The sequence below is a fragment of the Acomys russatus genome, chromosome 12 (genome assembly GCF_903995435.1).
Source record: "Acomys russatus chromosome 12, mAcoRus1.1, whole genome shotgun sequence".
Classification (NCBI taxonomy): domain Eukaryota; kingdom Metazoa; phylum Chordata; class Mammalia; order Rodentia; family Muridae; genus Acomys; species Acomys russatus.
In genome coordinates, this window is record NC_067148.1 from 41,840,821 (window position 1) to 41,858,493 (window position 17,673).

A 17,673-nucleotide genomic window follows, 5' to 3' on the forward strand; every position below is an offset into this window, starting at 1 on the left:
TCCCCCCTCCCCCCCAGCACCACCTAAGGCAGCCAAGGAGCCAAAGCCTGTATGTACCCCATGTGTAGCCCAGCTCAGGCAGGATACTCAGTGCACGTCTCTGGCAGCAGCCTTCTGTGAGTCACATGTTTGAGGAGAGCCCTGGGGCCGGTGCCTCACATTCTGCTGAGCATATCTGGAACCGTCTGGCCAGGCGCTGGAGCCTGTTTGGAGTTCCTGGATAAACACACCCCGTCACTTAGGAAAACAGAATTCGATTTTCCTTACTTAATGAAGCAAGCCTCTGGGGGTAGTTACAAAAATGTACGCAGGGCTATGGGAGGGAGTTTGCCCGCTAACCAGCACAGAAAGCCCAGGGTCTTTGCACAACACAATGCAGAGAAAGGTGAGAGAAAGCAAGAACGAGAGAAAAGAGCCCCATTGGGTTAGTGTTTACAATGACCAGATTTTACAGTTACACATGCTCTGATTTACACATAGGCTCAATTCCAGAGCCGTTTCCAAGGTAATTATTTGGAGTTTGGGATGGATTTTTTCCCATAGAAACTGTTCACTGGTGGTAAAATTAACCCACTAATAGTTTTCTCTAATACCCAAGGAGCTGAATACATCATTGCTTCACTTTTCCAGGTCATTCATATATGTAATCAACTCACTGGGAAACCAATGTTTATGAATAAAACAATGCATCTCTCTTGTTTCTCTATACCACCCACCCCCACCTCAGTAAGTAAAACACAGGATGGGTTCACCAAAACAGGTAAGTGGAGAGAGATGACCGGAGCTCAGTGTGAACGTCAAGGCTACGTCCCTCTTTAGTAAGACATCCAATGTCCCTAAGCCACGGTCATGACACCTGCAAACAGTCCCTACTTGTGATATTGCCCTTGATGTTATTAAGTAGTGGAGAGTATATACTGCCCAAGCAACAGCGCTTGGTCCCAAACAGCACTTGACCAGCATTGGCTGTTGCCTCTACTTCTGTGTGCAGAGGAAAAACTTCAAGAGAAGTTTTAACATGTCATTAACTAAGTGATGAACCATGCTTATTATTTTCTTAATCTGATCATCATGTCTGGTTTATGGCATTCTCTAAAGAAAATTGAATGATAGATGGATGGATGGTGGATGGGTGGATGGATGGATGGATGGATGCTGGATGGGTGGGTAGGTGGATGGATGGATGGATGGGCAGATTGATGGATGATGGATGGGTGGATGATGGATAGTGGATGGGTGGATGCAGGAGTGGTTGCGTGGGTGGATAGATGGGTGGGTAGATGGACAGATAGAAGGATGGACATGTGGGCGATCATACATATCCTGTCTTCTGAGCCCCTGCCTCTAGCTTGAGTTTAGTGCCCTTCTTTTAGACCCTTATCAGCTGTTTTTCTCCTTGCTATGGCAAAACACCTGATAACAATTACTTAAGAAAGAGAGAGCATGATTTGGCTCACAGTGTTTTCTGTCATGATGGGGAGTTATGGCTTGGTCTGGTCACATTGCATCCATAGTGAGGAAGCAGTGGCCAACAAAGGTTCAGCTTGCGGTCTCCTTTTTATTCAGTCTTTGACCCTAACCTTATGGAATGGTGCTGCTCACACATAGAGTAGGTCTTCCCTCCTCAATTAACCTAATATATCTAAGATTATCTAATCCTTCACAGAGGTGTCCAGGGGCTTGTTTCCACAGTGATTTTAGATGCTGTCAAGCTGAAAATACTAACCATCACAGGTTCCTCCCGAGCCTGCCCACAGGCCTTGGAGCAATTGAATCCTGTCTATTAATTACAACTGTCTGACCTCTGGCTCTGAGGAGTCATCTCGCTATCCCAGCCTTTCTCTGGGCTCTTTGCCTCACCACTGGTCCCAAGGGCCATGTCCATGAAGGCATTTTTTTTATAGTTATCCCTTAACCCAATTATCCCGTTCCCTCTAGCATTCCTCTAAATTTCATTCTCCCATGAAGTTAGCTTCCATTTCCCCACATACCTCCAACCTTGGTCTCTCATCTGAGAGGCAAAGTCAAGTTGGGTCTTCCTGGTGATTATTTTCATTTTCAGATCCCACCAGGACCTTAAGTCCAAACCCAGATGCTCTCTTGTAGGGGTTTCCTGCTTCAAGCGATTCTGCCACGCCTCCTCCTTGGTCTCCATTCCCTAATAACTATGATCCCCTCCCAATTGCAGGTTTGTGGGAGTCGAAGCCCAGTCCCTCTCTTTCCTCTGATTGTTCCCCCCATCTCCTTAGTCAGGAAATAAAGATGGCTTCATTCTGTCTGCACACCCTCCCAGTTTCCCAGAGTTCAAGTTTGTCTCCTCCTGCCTCTAACCCACTAATCTCTTTAGGTGAGAAAAAAAGAAAAAAAAAAAACATTAACAGCACCACTCAACCAAGTTCCCAGTCATAGCAGCTGTCATGCTACCAGCTTCTCTTTCATGGTATTAGCTGTCTACTGCTGCTGAAAACCACTTCAGTCTTTGGTGGCTTTGAGAAGCCCTTATTCTATGGCCTCCTGTGATTCTGCAGGTTCAACTGGGTGGTTTTCTGCCTGCACTGGGTGTTGGCTGGTACAGTCACCTGAGGACTGACTGCACTAGAGCATCCGAGATGGTTCACACACATCTGAAACCCTAGCACTCAGCCCAATGAGCAGGGCCTCTCCTTGTAGTCTGAGCTTCTCTCGCCTCTGTATGGTAGCTCAGAGCTTCCAAAAGGTGGGAAAGCATCCACTATAAACTCTCTGTCCACAGCAGAAACGATATAATTTCAGCCACATTCCATTGTTTCAAGGGAGAACCAACAGAACAGAAGGGGGTTTTGCAAGGCTGTGAGCATCAGAAAGAGTAATTTATTGGGGCCATCCTTCAGGGCTAGCGTCCACACAGCACATAAAGGCTTGAGCAGCCAGTAGCCTCTGCCGCCCATAGCCATTAATATTTATAAGTTGTGGAATTCAGAGTTGTTCTGTCAGCAGAAATGAGAGGTCACATTCCACTGGCCAAGACAAATTGCTTGACTACAGGAGGCCTTAGAAGTGAGACTGTATTTACTCCTGGGTTGGCCTAACCTGTCTCTCATCTGCTTCCTATTTCCCATAAGTATAGCCAGTATTAGTGAGCCCAAGCTACACCCTCACATTCTATGGGTGAAAAGTGAGCACTGGGGCACCCTCTCCTGGTAGGCAGTGTGCCTATTAGTGTGCCTGTTGGTCCATTAGCGACCTAAAATCACCTGGTGAAGAGAGTCTTAATGTAGGAGTGTCCATGGTGGAGGGAGGGCAGTTGCCTTGATTGTTAAATGGTATAGGAAGACCCAACCCATTGTGGGTGGCACCACTCCCTACTCAGGTTATCCTGAGCAGTGTAAGAAAAAAGAAAGTCAGCTGAAAATAAGCAAGCAAGCAGGCAGGCAAGGATGCACGCATTTTCCTTCAGCTGTTGACTGTGGATGTGATGTGACCCGCTTCAAGCTCCTGCCACTGCAAAATCTCCCACAGTGGCGAACTAAAACTTGGAATTGTAAACTCTTCCTCCTAAGTTTCTTTCTGTCGGGGATATTTCATCACAGCAACAGAAATGAAGCTAAAACAGGCAGGATGGTCTCCCCCCCCCCCCCTTGTGCTTGCTAGACTGTGCATGGGGACCACATAATGCACGGGGACTTTCTGACTCAAAGATTCAGCAAGTGTTACTCAGCCCAGGGAAAAATAAAGGCTCTCAGTCACCTCAGAATACCAGCTTCCCACCATCCTTCCCAAACTCTGTGGTGTTGGCCAGAGGGGAAGGAATTCATTCCGCTTAAGGGTGGAGGCTGCTTGTGTGAGAGTGACTTGTACAAAGGCCACCGTTCCCACCTAGCTAAGGAGAACACACAGAGTCATTGTGGATGGCATATTTGCTCACTGTGGGCAGGTCAGTTGGCCACTCTGGGCAGGTCGATTGGTGCATTCTTTCTTACAACACGGGGGCCCGATTCACGGGGCCCATATTAGAGCAAAGGCAGAGAAGCCACGGGGAAATCCAAGAGCAACAAGACACTTGACCTATAAGTGAAGGGGGAAGGGGGCAGGATTAACAGGCTCAAGGCACAGGAAATGACTCAAGATCAGATTTCCCAGGGCATCTAGGGCAAGGACATAGGAGGCCAAGGTGCCAGGGCAAGGACATAGGAGGCCAAGGTGCCAGGATATGGGCACTGACTCCATCGCTTCCCAGCTGTGGGCCTTCATCATGTTTCTCTGAATATTACTTTTCTCATCTATAAAATCGTCAGTCACATTAGCTTTCTCGGTGTTCTTCTGACCGGCATAGGCAGTGGTGTGTGCCAGGCTACTGGTAGATGCTTGGCCAATGTCTACACGGCAGCTGTTATGTGGGAAGCCAGGGAAGCCTTGAGTGAATGTCTAAAGAGAAGATGAAGTCCTGAGTGAGTGTGTATTGCTGAAATGGGCCCGGACATAAGAGCCCAGTGCCTCAGATGCGTGGGGAATTAGCAAAGCCATGTGGGTCTGGCTCACGAATTGATGAAGCCTTCCTTCTGGTCCAGGTGCAAGTGTTTATAAATGATCGACTAGTGTGTGCAAAAACTAGCAACTGCAGCTTCCTCCTGCCTGGGGGTTTACAGCCTGACACTGCACCCACAGACAGCTCCTACCTACTGAGAACGGCTAGCTCCTTCTGTGAGTGCTTCACATAATAAATATGACAAGATTCCAGGTTGTCATGCCATATTGGCGATGCTCCATCGGGGTCTGCAGGGCTCACCTAAACCTGGATTTTCCATGCATGTCTGTTCTTCCTTCATTCCCTCACTACTCTCAGTCAGGTTTCCAGACCAAGCAACAAAGAACACACACAGTAAGTCTGTTATTATCCCAATGCCTGCTCCTGTTGGAATAGCATGATTGGGTGAACTGAGGGGAGAAATCATAAATAGCTAATGGCACAACAGCCCAACCCTAGTGAGGCATACAAGAGCCTCTTAGCTTTAGCCACGCCTCTCTCCTCCATCACAGACCTGCCTCACATGGCATACCCCATCTGGGTGCACGCCTTTTGAGTTTGGATGACTATGGAATGTTTGTACAATCAACAAGGAGCCTGAGCAAGCTTAAGCAACCCTGGGGAAGAACTGAGTCCAAGGAGGTACTGAAGAGCTGAGACAGGAAGGGCAAGAAGCAGGAAGTTCCTGGAGAGGGGGGCACAGTGAAGGTCCATGCTTCATGCTCTGAGCACCCTCCAAGTCACTTAGAAAACAGCCTGGCTCAACAGAACATGTGGTCTGGGGTTACAGGAAGGCAGCCAGGCAGGATGCTTTGTGGAGGGATCGACCAAAGGCAGTGGTGAGACAGGATCAGTACCTTTGGCAATCCACCTCAGTGAGTCAGTGTTGCATGCAAGCTATGATGGCTTGAATAAAAATTCCCCCGCCCAGGCCCATAGGGAGTGACACTATTAGGAGTGTGGCCTTGTTGAAGTAGGTGTGGCCTTTTGGAGTGGGTGTGGCTTATTGGAGTGGGTGTGGCCTTGTTGGAGGAAGTGTATCTCTAGGGGGTGGGCTTTGAGGTCTCAGAAGCTCAAACCCAGCCTAGTGGCTCACAGTCTTCCTTCCTGCTCCCTTCCTATCCAGATGTGTAGCTCTTAGCTCCTTCTCCAGCACCATGTCTGCCTGCATGCCGCCATGCTTCCCGCCAGGATGATAACAGGCTAAGCCAGCCCCAGTTAAATGTTTTCCTTTATGAGAGTTGCCAGGGTCATTGTCTCTTCAATAAAACCCTAATAAGACAGAGGGGAATGCATTCAGTTTTTGAGGCTGTTAGGCACAGTCTGTTTGGTTTCGTGTCACAGAAAGCTTTACTGAGCACACCCAAGTGCTTGGATTTGCAGCTGCTACCGAGTAAACATACAAAATAGGACCATGTTACAGTTTTAAGCAAATAGATTGGGTCCTCAGATAAGGCAAATGGCAAAATGAGTCACGGGTTAGCCGGTCCTGAGGAACAACAGCTGTAAGATAACCGGAGCTCTTGAGGTAAGTGGATGAGGTAAGTTTAGCATTCCAAGTCTAGATACTTCCAGAAGCCAGTGGGAAGCAGCGGAGGCTGCAGGACATTGTGAAGGGCACAGTGAGCTAGGTCGTGGTCACCCCACCACAACAAGGAAGTCACAATGCCCTGAGCCTGTCATACTAAGTAAATAAATAAATAAATAAATGTTTGACATTTGTATCTCATGAAATGTTTCTCCCCTCATTTCCTCCTCCCTGTCTCCTCTTTTCAACCCTCTCCATGCCCCTCCCCCACCTCTCTCCAAGGCCTCCTTAAGTTCCCAGGTTGTCCTTAAGCTTTTGGCCTCAAGCTGTCCTCTTCCTTCAGCCAACCAAGTAGCTGGGTCTCTTCTGTGCTGCTCTATCCAGGATCAGATGTTTGAACTTGAGAGGCAGGTCATGAACGGAAGCTCGCCAAGGACTTGAGCCTCCAGCCCCACCAAAATGGCGGATGAGCGGGGATGCTGTAGACAAGGCCGCATCCCCCTGGCTGCTGACTGTGCAAGCATAAAGAGGAGGAGGCTGTCTGGCTGAGCTCTGTCTTCTACTAAGGAGAAACATTCTAGTTAAAGGTTTGGGGTCCCCACCCCACTTTGAAATGTCTCTTGTGAAAATGCTCAGCCGTACAGCAAAGTGAAAAGTGCCTTCGAGGAGCACCTGCCTCCCCTCCACTGGATTCCGTGTGGACATGGTGCAGCACTTTGTCTCTCCCTGACTCCTTCCTGGCCTGCGTGCCATTGACCTCTGCAGACTCCTGAGGCCTTCTGGGTGGTGTCCTGATCGCTGCAACTCACCCAGATTCACATCTGGGCTTCCGGTCCCAAGCTTAACAGTGAAGGGAACCGTTCCCAAACCATTGTCTTCTGGCTTCTGGGTGGGCTCAGACACATAGGCACACGGGGAGGTCTGGGGCAGACCAGTGAGGAAGACACTTTCTGCCTGCTCCCCACGCGCCCCCCCCCCATATATGTGTGTCTCTCTGTCTGTCTCTCTCTCTTTTCCTTACCCTCCTCCCCCACTTTAGGTAGCTGCTCCTTCCAACCCTGTGGAAACAACTGTACATCTTGGGCCTCCAACTGACCTTCTGGGTCCTGATCTGCTGTTCCGGTCAGACTTTGGCTGTAATGAATATCTAACAGGAAGGTAGTTTTGCCTTTGCGGGAACGTGGCAGAGGCAGATAACTTTGGCAAAGATGTATGGTGGGCAGAGCCCACAAGAGAAGAAAAGGAAGCTGGTGTAGGGAGGGAGGGTGGTGTAGAGTCTGTGCCAGGAGAGAGAGCCTCAGCCCATGTTGCTGTATGAGACAAGCAAGCCGACCTGAGGAGGAGCTGCTCTGGGCAGAAGGCACCAGACTCCGTCTGGTCCTAGTGTTTCTGGAAACACTATTATGGAGCTGCCTGCAGAAAGAGCTGAGGCTCCCACGCTGCAACAGCTGCTGAGGGCGCCGAAGCAGAGGCTGCCAGCCAACTCCCGCCTCCAGCTTTCCAGCATGTTCTTTTGGAAGAAAGATCTAAGCGATGTTCCGCCATATCCGCCTCAGCAGACTCATCCTGGGGGATTGGGGAGGGGGGAGGGAAGAAACCGCTTAAATCACACATCTTGATTCCATCCTGAAGGAACTTCGTGTGAGTGAGAAGTGAACAAGACAGGGTCGGGGTCGGGGGAGGGAGGCTCGCCTTGGGGGATACTGATGTATATAGTTCCAGTGCCAAAGGTCTCTTTGCTGTGGAAGTTTTGAAATAGCTGATGAGCCGCACGAGACCGCAGAGGATGGGATTGTTAGGGCCCAGCTGGAGTGAGTTAGATTATCTCCACAGGACAGAGAAATACTTGAAGCAATAAATCTCTAGCAGCCGTCAATGGAACATGGGAAGACTTCCTATACCGTTGCCATCAGTTACCTGCTCCAGCACTGGGCCAAAACCTCCCACTTGGATTCTGGGTAAGTTATTCTTCTCAACTGGATACGCTTCCTGCACAGCAAGATGCACGTGCTTGAGCTACCCAGCTCGGTGGATCCTGACCCCCTCGAGTGTCCGAGTCTAGCAACTGCACTAAATCATATACCACTTCCTTCAGCCTAAGCGATGCTTGCAACCCGTGGCAGCCGTTCTTGACCCTCACCCCTGGGAGCTGTGTATCTAAGCCCCCTGGAGACTCATATGCTCAGAGCCCTTCTCCGCGGTGCCTTGTGTCTCCACATGGGACGACACATGTGGGGCTCACTCGTCTGCTCTGCAAGCCCTCAGTTTGCTCTTTCTACTGCAGCACAGGCTCCAGGATAAACATACATGATGATATGTTTACATACTTGCTTGTTGACAGCTACTGTTGGGTTTACACAAACACTTGTGTACAAGTTTCATTTCTCTCAGAACCCCCTTATATCTTAACGTTTTTACTTTGAGATAGTTGTAAACTCACATGTGGTAAATAAATAAATAAATAAATAACATAGGAATCCACATGCCTTTGACCTGCTTTCTCTCAATGGTAGTGTCTTCCATAATATACGTGTGTGTGTGTGTGTGTGTGTGTGTGTGTGTGTGTGTGTGTGTGTTGTCTGGATATGTGTCTGTCTCTCTGTGTGTGTTTAGTTCTTAGCACTTTTAATCCAGATGTAATTCATGTGAACACCACCTGAGTCAAGACAGATCTGTCACAAAAATCCTTCAAGAAACTTCATTGCTCCAGCCACCTCCATCCTTTCCCACTAGTCACCCAGGCAGCTCTGTAAGCCTCTGTGTCTCAGGTAGGGTCACTGTTGCTATGGTGCAGCACCATAACCAAAATCAAATTGGTGTGTGGGCCAAGTTCACAGTTCATCATTGGAAGCAGTCAGGACAGGAACTCAAGCAGGGCAGGAACCTGGAGGCAGGAGCTGATGCAGAGGCCATGGAGGGGTGCTGCTTACCGGCTTGCTCCCTGTGGCTTGCTGAGCCTGCCTTCTTATAGAACCCGGTACCACCAATCCAGGGGATAGAATGGGCTGGGCCCTCCCCCATAAGAAACAGCCTTATAGACTTGTCCACAACCCAGCTCTTATGAAGGCATTTTCTTAATTGAGGTTCCTTCCTCTCAGATGAGTGTAGCTTGTGTGAGGGGGCATAAAACCAGCCAGCACACTTTGTAAACTTTTCACTCTCCGAATGAAATCATGACTCATGTCTATCGGGCCATCAAGCCCGTCATTTTGAGCCCTGTGGCCCTAGAGTAACCCTAGCATGGTAGCACACTCATTTGTAAGGAAGCAATTTCGAAGATCCTGTGACAGATGAAACACAACTCAGAATCAAGTAGGCAGCAACAGCTGGTGCAGAACCCAGCCATGCCAGGAGGCAGCAACAAGAAGGGGATTCCCGTCTTTGAGAGAGACAGAAAGAGATCACTGCAATTCTCACCAGCCACGGGCCTCTAAGCAGAGCTCTTGTCATGGGGGCTGGACACCTGGTACCACTGGCCAGAATTTTTCCTAGTAGGCTTGGCCAGTGAGTTGGGCCAACTCTAGTGACCAAAGGAGGATGACGTCAGCTCTGTGTTAATTGCTACTTGTATGTCTCTCTAGGTTCCTTGGGCCCTTAGAGCCCATGCAGTAACCTTAAGTGGCCAGAAGAGGGCAGACGATGCCTGGAGAAATCACTGATCCTGCTTGGGAAGACCTGTCAGTTAAGGCCTACACCCAGACTAAGAGGAAAACCTGATAAGCCTGGTCCAGCAAGGTTGTTGATCCTGAAGCCATGGCTCTCTTGGCATTTTTCCCCTCAGGGATAAGCAGGTATCTGGTGAGGGTAAAAGGGATGTTTGGTTGCAGGGAAGAAAACGGAAGTGAAGGATGCCTGGGCCAGTAGTGTAAAGGGCATCTCAAAAGGAAGAATATTAGAGGTCCAAAGGACTTCTGGTACCCAAAGGAGTTCAGGTGGCTCCACCTGAAAGCCAAGCTCAGCATCACGAAATCAGTGGCCTCCAGCCACTCAGAGACCTCAGTGGCCTGGTGGCCTTTAAGGAGAGTGTGAAGCCAAGAGGCACAAAAGCAGTCATGCTGGCTTCACACTAGCCTAGGTGGGGCCCTGCTCCACCACCACGCACTATCCATAGCCCTTTGGAAAGCCACAGCTTTCCTGGGCCTCAGGCCCTCCTCTGTCAGTCCCATGAGGCTAGCAAAAGCACCGCCTGCCCACCAGCCTGCAGTAGAGAAAGAAGGGACAACTACAGAAAGGCCTCGAAGGGCCTCGAAGGGCCTCGAATGGTATAAGGCTTATAGCATCTCTGTGTCTAGCATCTCTGTGTCACCAGAAGCCACTGTTGGCATCACAAGAGGGAAAAACAAAAAGCAAAAAAAAAAAAAAAAAAACTTCCAGCTGGAGCTGCAATTCAGAGGATGTGCTTGGTCTAAAGCCAGGGTGGCCAGCACACCCCACTCAAGGTCCTGGGTATTGCCCATTTGATGGGCACCATCTGCTAGAATTCAAGGTCCTTTTTCCACCGCTGAAGAGGAAGCCTTTCTCTGAGGATTAGCACCTGCCCCATGTCGACAGCTGCCCACCCTGAACCCACCTGATCTAGGACTGACTAACAGCAGAGGCTCAGGACTCATTTACTTACTCAACAGCCATTGCTGAGGCCAGACACAGGTGCTGAGGGTATAACTGCAACCACATGTGCTGGGAAACCCTGAACTGTCCCCCTAGACTCATTCTCCTCCCCCAAAGTGCCAGGAGTCCATCTGGCCTGTGCAGTAGATGGCCTGGAGTGTAGCTGACAAGCTGCTCCCACCGTGGCTACCCACTGGGGCTTCTAGAACAAAAAGCCTGGGTCCTGGCAGCCTTAGCAAGCCAGGATCCACACCTCTCTTGTCAATTAGCTATTTAAAGAGACACGGGATAATGAAAGGCAGAAAAGAAGAGTCACTCATTGTCACACTGGAGGGAGGAACAGATAAAGAGATTCAGTGACTGCCCTGAAAGTCCATCTTTCAGATGTTGGCAGAGAGCAAGAAGCTCGCACAACTGAACAGTCTCAATCAAGGTGGGTCATCATGATCTGGGCTCCGATCTCTCAGAAGGTGGTCTGCCTAGCTGCTCAAACTGACACGTCTTCCTAGGAGATAAGGTCTTCCTCTGGTCGGCACCCCAGTGCCAGCCTTTTGCATTGTCCAACATAAAATTCCTGGGAAAGCTTTTATTGGGGGGGGGGTCTGTTTTAATAGTCTGATGAGGCCAGGCTCAAATGTCTCTCGAGAATCTACACTCCGGGCAGGACAGTCACATTGCCAGTTGATTCCTAATTAGGAGCACATATAAAGTCCCAAGGTTCCAAGATATCCAAGGCTAGAAGTGATCCAGAGTCAGAAACTTCCATGTACCCTACTCTGCTTTCTTCTGCTTCTGTGACACTGCCATAGCCACTGTCAACATCACTATCCTTGGCCTCTGTTTTCTCACCTGGATCAGTCAATGAGAGCCCAGAAGGGCTTGGTAGGCAAAAGAAAGCCATAGCCCGCCCCACAGCTCTGTGACGGCCGCCTCAGGGCTGCACTGGCCTGGCTCAGAAACTACACCCTCCTCTGTTTTTCTGGCCTTAATTGTAGGTGGGTTTTGCTGTGGCCAGATGAAGGGAAGAGTCACCTCCCCTGCTTGGCTTAACTATACCATACCTTTGTCAGGAGTCCCTGGGCAACGCTTCTGCCCCGTCTCTGTCTCAGGCTATGCCCCGTCTCTGTCTCAGGCTATAGCTGGCATGCACAGACCTAGGCCCCTAGAAGGTGAGCACTAAATGAATGATCTTGGCCTTCGTCCCCTCCCCCCAATAGACTCACTTCGATGGGGGGGTGTGGGGGTGGGGGGTGGGAGGGGCCAACTCCAACCTGTTCCATCAAGCTGGATACCAGAAAAGGAGAAAACCCCAGGGCATCCAGAAGGAAGGTGGAGTCTTCCAGACCTCAGACCCAGACATAAGTGGCCCCACTGGAAAGTGCCTGTAGGTGTGAACAGATTGGAGGAGTGTTGTCATTGTGCTTTTTCCACCATGGGATGCTCAGGGTAAACATCCCCAAAGCCATGGTGGCTCCCTGGCTGTCCCAAAGCCTCACAGGATGGAGCTGCCAAAAGACACCAAATTTCCTATTGTTTCCTAGGAATGGCAAGCTGGGTCCCAATGCCTGTCACTCCCCACTACTGCACCTATCCCCAGCATCAGCCTACATGCAGCAATGCCCTCCCTGCCTGCCATAGTGTTGCAGGAAGTGATGCTCCAAGAGGCTGGCCTGTAGGGGGCAGGACTTTCGCAGGGTCCCGGACCCGCTGGGGTCCCAGCCTTCCCACTGGAAGCAGTTTAATGGAGAGATGGGGGTTTTCCTGGCCTTAGGTCCCCCAGGGGGCTATATTGGATGTGTCCCTCCTGCAGACTTAGAGGTCCTAGGGTCTAGATAGGCAATGGGCTAGGGATCCTGATGGTGGGAAATCCCAGCATTCCATCCTACCAAGGGACTCCCCAAGCAGAACTGGAGTAAAGCCAAATGACTCAACAGTTCCTAGGCTCTGCAAAGCAGCCCCTGTAGGCTGGCCAACAACCAAGGCCAGAGCATCAGGAATGGAGTTAGTTTGTCTGTTTAGTGTTGGGAGGAGGAGAGGGAGGGAGGGAGGGAGGGAGGGAGGGAGGGAGACAGAGAAGGAAAGAGGAAGGGAACAAAATTGAGTATTAAATTGTATTAATTAACTGAGTATTAATTGTGGGTGAGAACTATTGGATGGGGGTACCAAGCTGCCAGGTAACTAACCTACTTGTAGCTTAACACTGTTTCATTTTGAAGTACAGGGCAGAGACAGGACAAGGCCACCAGAACATAGGGTGGCAGGACTCGGTTTCCCTGGTAAAGGTCTTCTGACAAAAGGCAACATTGTCCCAGGAGTGGGTGGCCTGAACCCCGGTGTCTTCCCCACCCTCTTGGGTAGGCTCCAGGCTACCGCTGTGGGGACAGACAGGGCGGGCACCCTACACAGAAGCCGCAGCCTTGCCCTTTGGGCAGCGTGAGTCACAGTGGCTGGCTACACACCAAGAGGGAAGCCAGGCTGGGAAGGAGGGGACAGGGATAGGGGGACCTTAGGAGAAGAGGTGGCCAGAGAAGGAGTCTCTGACTAAACAAGTCTTGGCTTCAGTCAACGGACTGACAGGTGACTGCCTCGCTCCCCCGGGTGGTTTGGCACTGTGCCCGGTTCTATGGTTCTGTCGCCCCCTTTCGGTGTGGAGGAATCACAGCAGGACATTGCTTTCATCCTGCCTGGAACTAAGCCCCTGAGACCCTGCAGGGAAAATCCCTTCCCTAGGTAGTATCCCAGGAGCACCCTGCCAGGAAAAAAAATGTCAAATGAGCCCAGCGCTGGCCATTCTGCCTTGTAGCAACCTAGTAACGGCGGGGACCTGTCCTGCAGGCTGTCCCAGACCCTCATCGGTGTGCAGCAAATGCAAGACCATTAAGAAAGACCCAGGGAAGAAAAGAAGAAAGTAAGCCAGGAGGAAGGGCATGTCTGCAATCCCAGCCTTCGGGAAGCTGAGGCAGGCGGATCACAAAAAGTACCTACAACTAGAGAAAATCGAACCCTTTGCATCTTTTTTCTTCCCACCTCCCGCCCCCAGACAGGGTTTCTCTGTATTAGCCTTGGCTGTCTTGACTCATTTTGTAGACCAGGCTGGCCTCGAACTCACAGCGACCCGCCTGCCTCTGCCTCCCGAGTGCTGGGATTAAAGGCACAGGAAGCAGCAGGAAATTCTGTCTTCCCTGGGGACCATTTTGGAAGCCACCTTACTTGAAAGTTAGGAGACTGATGGAACGCACAGATCTTCCTGGAGTCACGGACACCCACTTTCACGATGGGAAACCATCCTACAGTGGCTTCCACAGGCTGCTGATTTTGTTCCCGTAACGAGGAGTTTAGAGATAGACTGGATCCTGAGAAGACAGATCAGAGATAGCATAGGGATTCGAACCTGTCATTTTACCCAGGATCCTTACCTTTCTCCTAAGGGAGTCTCTCACTTGTCTCCTCCTGGTTGCCAGACACTCTCTACAGCTCTAGACCCTCACCTCCACCTCCACCCCCATCCACCTACCTTACCCCACCCCACCCATCTGAATTCCAGGCCAGAAAAATGGGGGGGGAAAAAAAAACAGAATGGCACAGCTCTTTCTCCTAGTGAAGGGACACTGGCCTCAGGAGCCACCCTCCCCTGACCTTCACTGTACAGAATGTGCCCCTTGTGTCTGCCTACAAGGGAGATAGGAACACACAGATTTTCATGAAGCTGTGTCCCTCCTCTGCATGGAATCAGGACTTACTAATCCAGAAGGGACACAGTCATTGGTGGGTATGCGTAGTGGTATTCTATGCTGTGCCTTGCCTCCAAGGTGAGGGCAGAGATTTCCACAGTGCAGCTGAGGCACAGTATATGGTGGAAATTCTCCCCCAAGGTGGCACAGCTAATGGGCATCACTCTGGTCCCCTGGCTTTAGGCTGATTGCTTGGTGGTTTAACATTTTCTGTTGGGCCGTTTTAGGGTATGGATCTGTGAGACGCATTTATGGTAACTGCTGTAAAGTTTGCATCAGTGAGATCTGCCGCTATGACAAGAGCTGAGAAAGTAGCTTAAAGGAGGGAAGATTTAGTGTGGCTCAAAGTTCCAGAAGCTTCTGCCCAGTCATTTGACTCCATTGCTCCAGGATGCTGAGCACTGTGGTGGGGGAGAGTGTTTTTAAAGCTTACCCACCTCATAGCCGGGAAACAGAGGAACCATGCCTGGTGACCCACTTCCTCTGCTGAGCCCCACCTCCCAACATTTCCAGAACTGAGACAAGTCTAACTACACACCCCTGAGAGACAGCAGAAGCAGCCAGCCTTGCCTCTGGAAGGTTCCTTCCAATGGTTCCCCCCACAGCATAAGACATGCCAGACAAATCCAAAGCAGAGGGTGGGGGTGGGTAAGCTACAATGTAAGCTGCCTATACAGTGTAAGCATGACATAGCCCGGAAGCCAGGGAAGTCTGAGAAGAGGATAATATCTGAGTATTAAAAGACAATGGGGCTAGAGAGATGGATCAGTGGGTAGCGTTGCTTGCAGAGCAAACATGAGGGCCTGAGTGCAAGTCCCCAGCATCCACCGAAGCCAATCATGAGCAGGCATGGTGGCACACGCTTTAATCACATCACTTGGGAGGCAGAAGCGGCTGCATGCCTGTGAGTTCAGAGCCCAGGCTGCTCTATATCATCTCAGGCCATCCAGGACTATATAGAGAGACCTTGTAGTGTGTGTGTGTGTATGTGTGTGTGTGTGTGTGTGTGTGTGTGTGTGTGAACTTGTCTCATTACTCTGAGAGCTCATTATGATCCCTGCATGAAGGCTTTGTCTTCTAGGCGTCTCTGTGGTCAAACCCCTCTCTTCTTCTTCTTTGCAATAAATAAATAAATTCTTTGTGGGGAGGGATATGTTTGTGTGTGTGTGTGTGTGTGTGTGTGTGTGTGTGTGTGTGTGTGTAGACTCACATTCAGGTTCAGTAAAAGACCATGTCTCAAGGGAATCAGGTAGAGAGTGATGGAGCAGGGTGTCTATTTCTTTTTCTGGCCTCCTCACGCACACTCACATAATACACCACTCTACCACACATACAAGTACACACACATATATGTACATGAGAGGGGCTGCTAGGTGCAATTGATTCTGGACCAGACCCTTTGGCACCAAAGAATGTCATGGAGACAGTTGGCAAAAGGCAAAAGGTCCTGATGGGCAGAGCCATGCTTCCCTGATGCAAATCTGAGTTTGGGTTCTGTAGAAGACCATCCTGGCTGACACACAGCATACTACACTGGCCATGCGTCCACCCAAAGGTCCTTCACAAGTGGCTGAGGGAAATTGGGAGTTCTTTGCATTGCATCAGCAATTTTCTATAATTTTGAGATTGCTTCAACAATTTTAAAATTGCTTTTAATTTTAAAACAGTCTCTTAAAAGTAGCATATTCTCTTGGACTCAAATCCAAATTACAAATTTTGAATTTATTCCAGAGATAGTTCTAAGTGTGTAAGTAGAGTTGCAATCGTGTCTGTACCATGTAAAACACCATAAATACACAATGTTAATATTTGTATCCACAATGATATTTGTGGAAGAATTATCTTTTTTTTTTTTTTTTTTAATCTGTCCATCAGTAGACATCTAGCAGCCATGCAGTGCATACCCTGGAATCACCAGACAGGGTAAAACAGATTTCTGCTGCCTTTAGGGGGGAATATTTGCCAGGAGCTCACCACATGATAGGACCCACACAGTGTACTGTGTGTACTGAGTCCAAAACAACGTACTGCGTTGATTTTGTTACTACCGCCTGGTGTGGAAGAACAGTGAGGCTGAGAGAGGCGTCCAGAAAGTCAGGCTTCTCCCAGGAGCCCCGAGTCACACAACGCTTAAATGCGCATGCGCACACACGCAAACCCATGCACACACGTACAAAATGACCTAATGCTTGCCCTCTAAGGTTCCCTTTCCTCTTCTGCGGATAGGAAATAGATGCTATGCCCTGAATTACCCACCTTGAAGCTGTTTATTATTTATGTTCCCGTCTCTATTTTGCAGGCACCGAAACTAAGCTGTAAAAGTTGTCCCTAAAGATGAGAGGTCACTGAGACAGGGTCTCTCTCTGACTCAATACTAGCACAGGTTGGTCTGAAACTCTCAGCCATACTCCTGTCTCTGCCCTCAGAAGTGTGGGGATTCTGTGTGTGAACCACCACACACCTGGCTGAGCATATTTTTGTTTGATCGTTTTTTTAAAATAGAGCAATGGGGAGCCTGGTTAGGGTGCTCTGATGCTGGAGGTGCGGAGAGGATGTGATTCTCTCAACATCTGGTATTTCAAGAAGGACTAGCCTGCGCTAAAGGCTGGGGAGGGCCGCTGTGCTTGGGTGAAGCTGGCCTTGAGGCTTCCTGAAGCAAGCAAAATTCTTTGGTGCTCACCCTTCTCTGGGGATCTTTTTCATCACGGCGTCTCCCCACCGCAATGCTATTTTGCTCCTGATCTCTGGCGGGCGGGAGTAGCAGATCAGAGACCCACTGAAGGTTTTCCAGTAGTCAAAGGCCAAGTCCTTTCCTGGTGATGAGACTGCCCATTGCGGGCGTGGGGGGAGGGGTCGGGGCTGCCTCGTGGGTCCAGCTACATCCTGTAATCTGAGGCCCTGGGGGCCCCATGACTCCTGCTGGAAACCCCAGATTCACAATCTCACTGACTTTGGGTAGGACGCTTTTCTGAGCCTCGGTTTTCCCTATCTGTGAAGTTGTCTCCTTAACAGAGTTAAGGGGGCATGTCGCTCCTGAGGACACACTCTAACAGCAGGTTCCTCCTCTAGGGGACCAGGGCGGAGTGGTCGAACAAAGCTGGACCCCGAGATGTGTGCTGGCTCTTCCTGTCTCTCCCAACTGGCTTGGGGGACGAGGAGGCTCTATCCTCCACACGCACACCAGCACCTCTCAGTCCGCTCTGTGCCAGTGCGCTTGGCCGGCTCCTGTCCCCTGCTGGGGCACCCTGGGGTGGACGTTAATCCGGAGCTGGGCGGGACAGGGAGTAGCCCATGTGATCTGA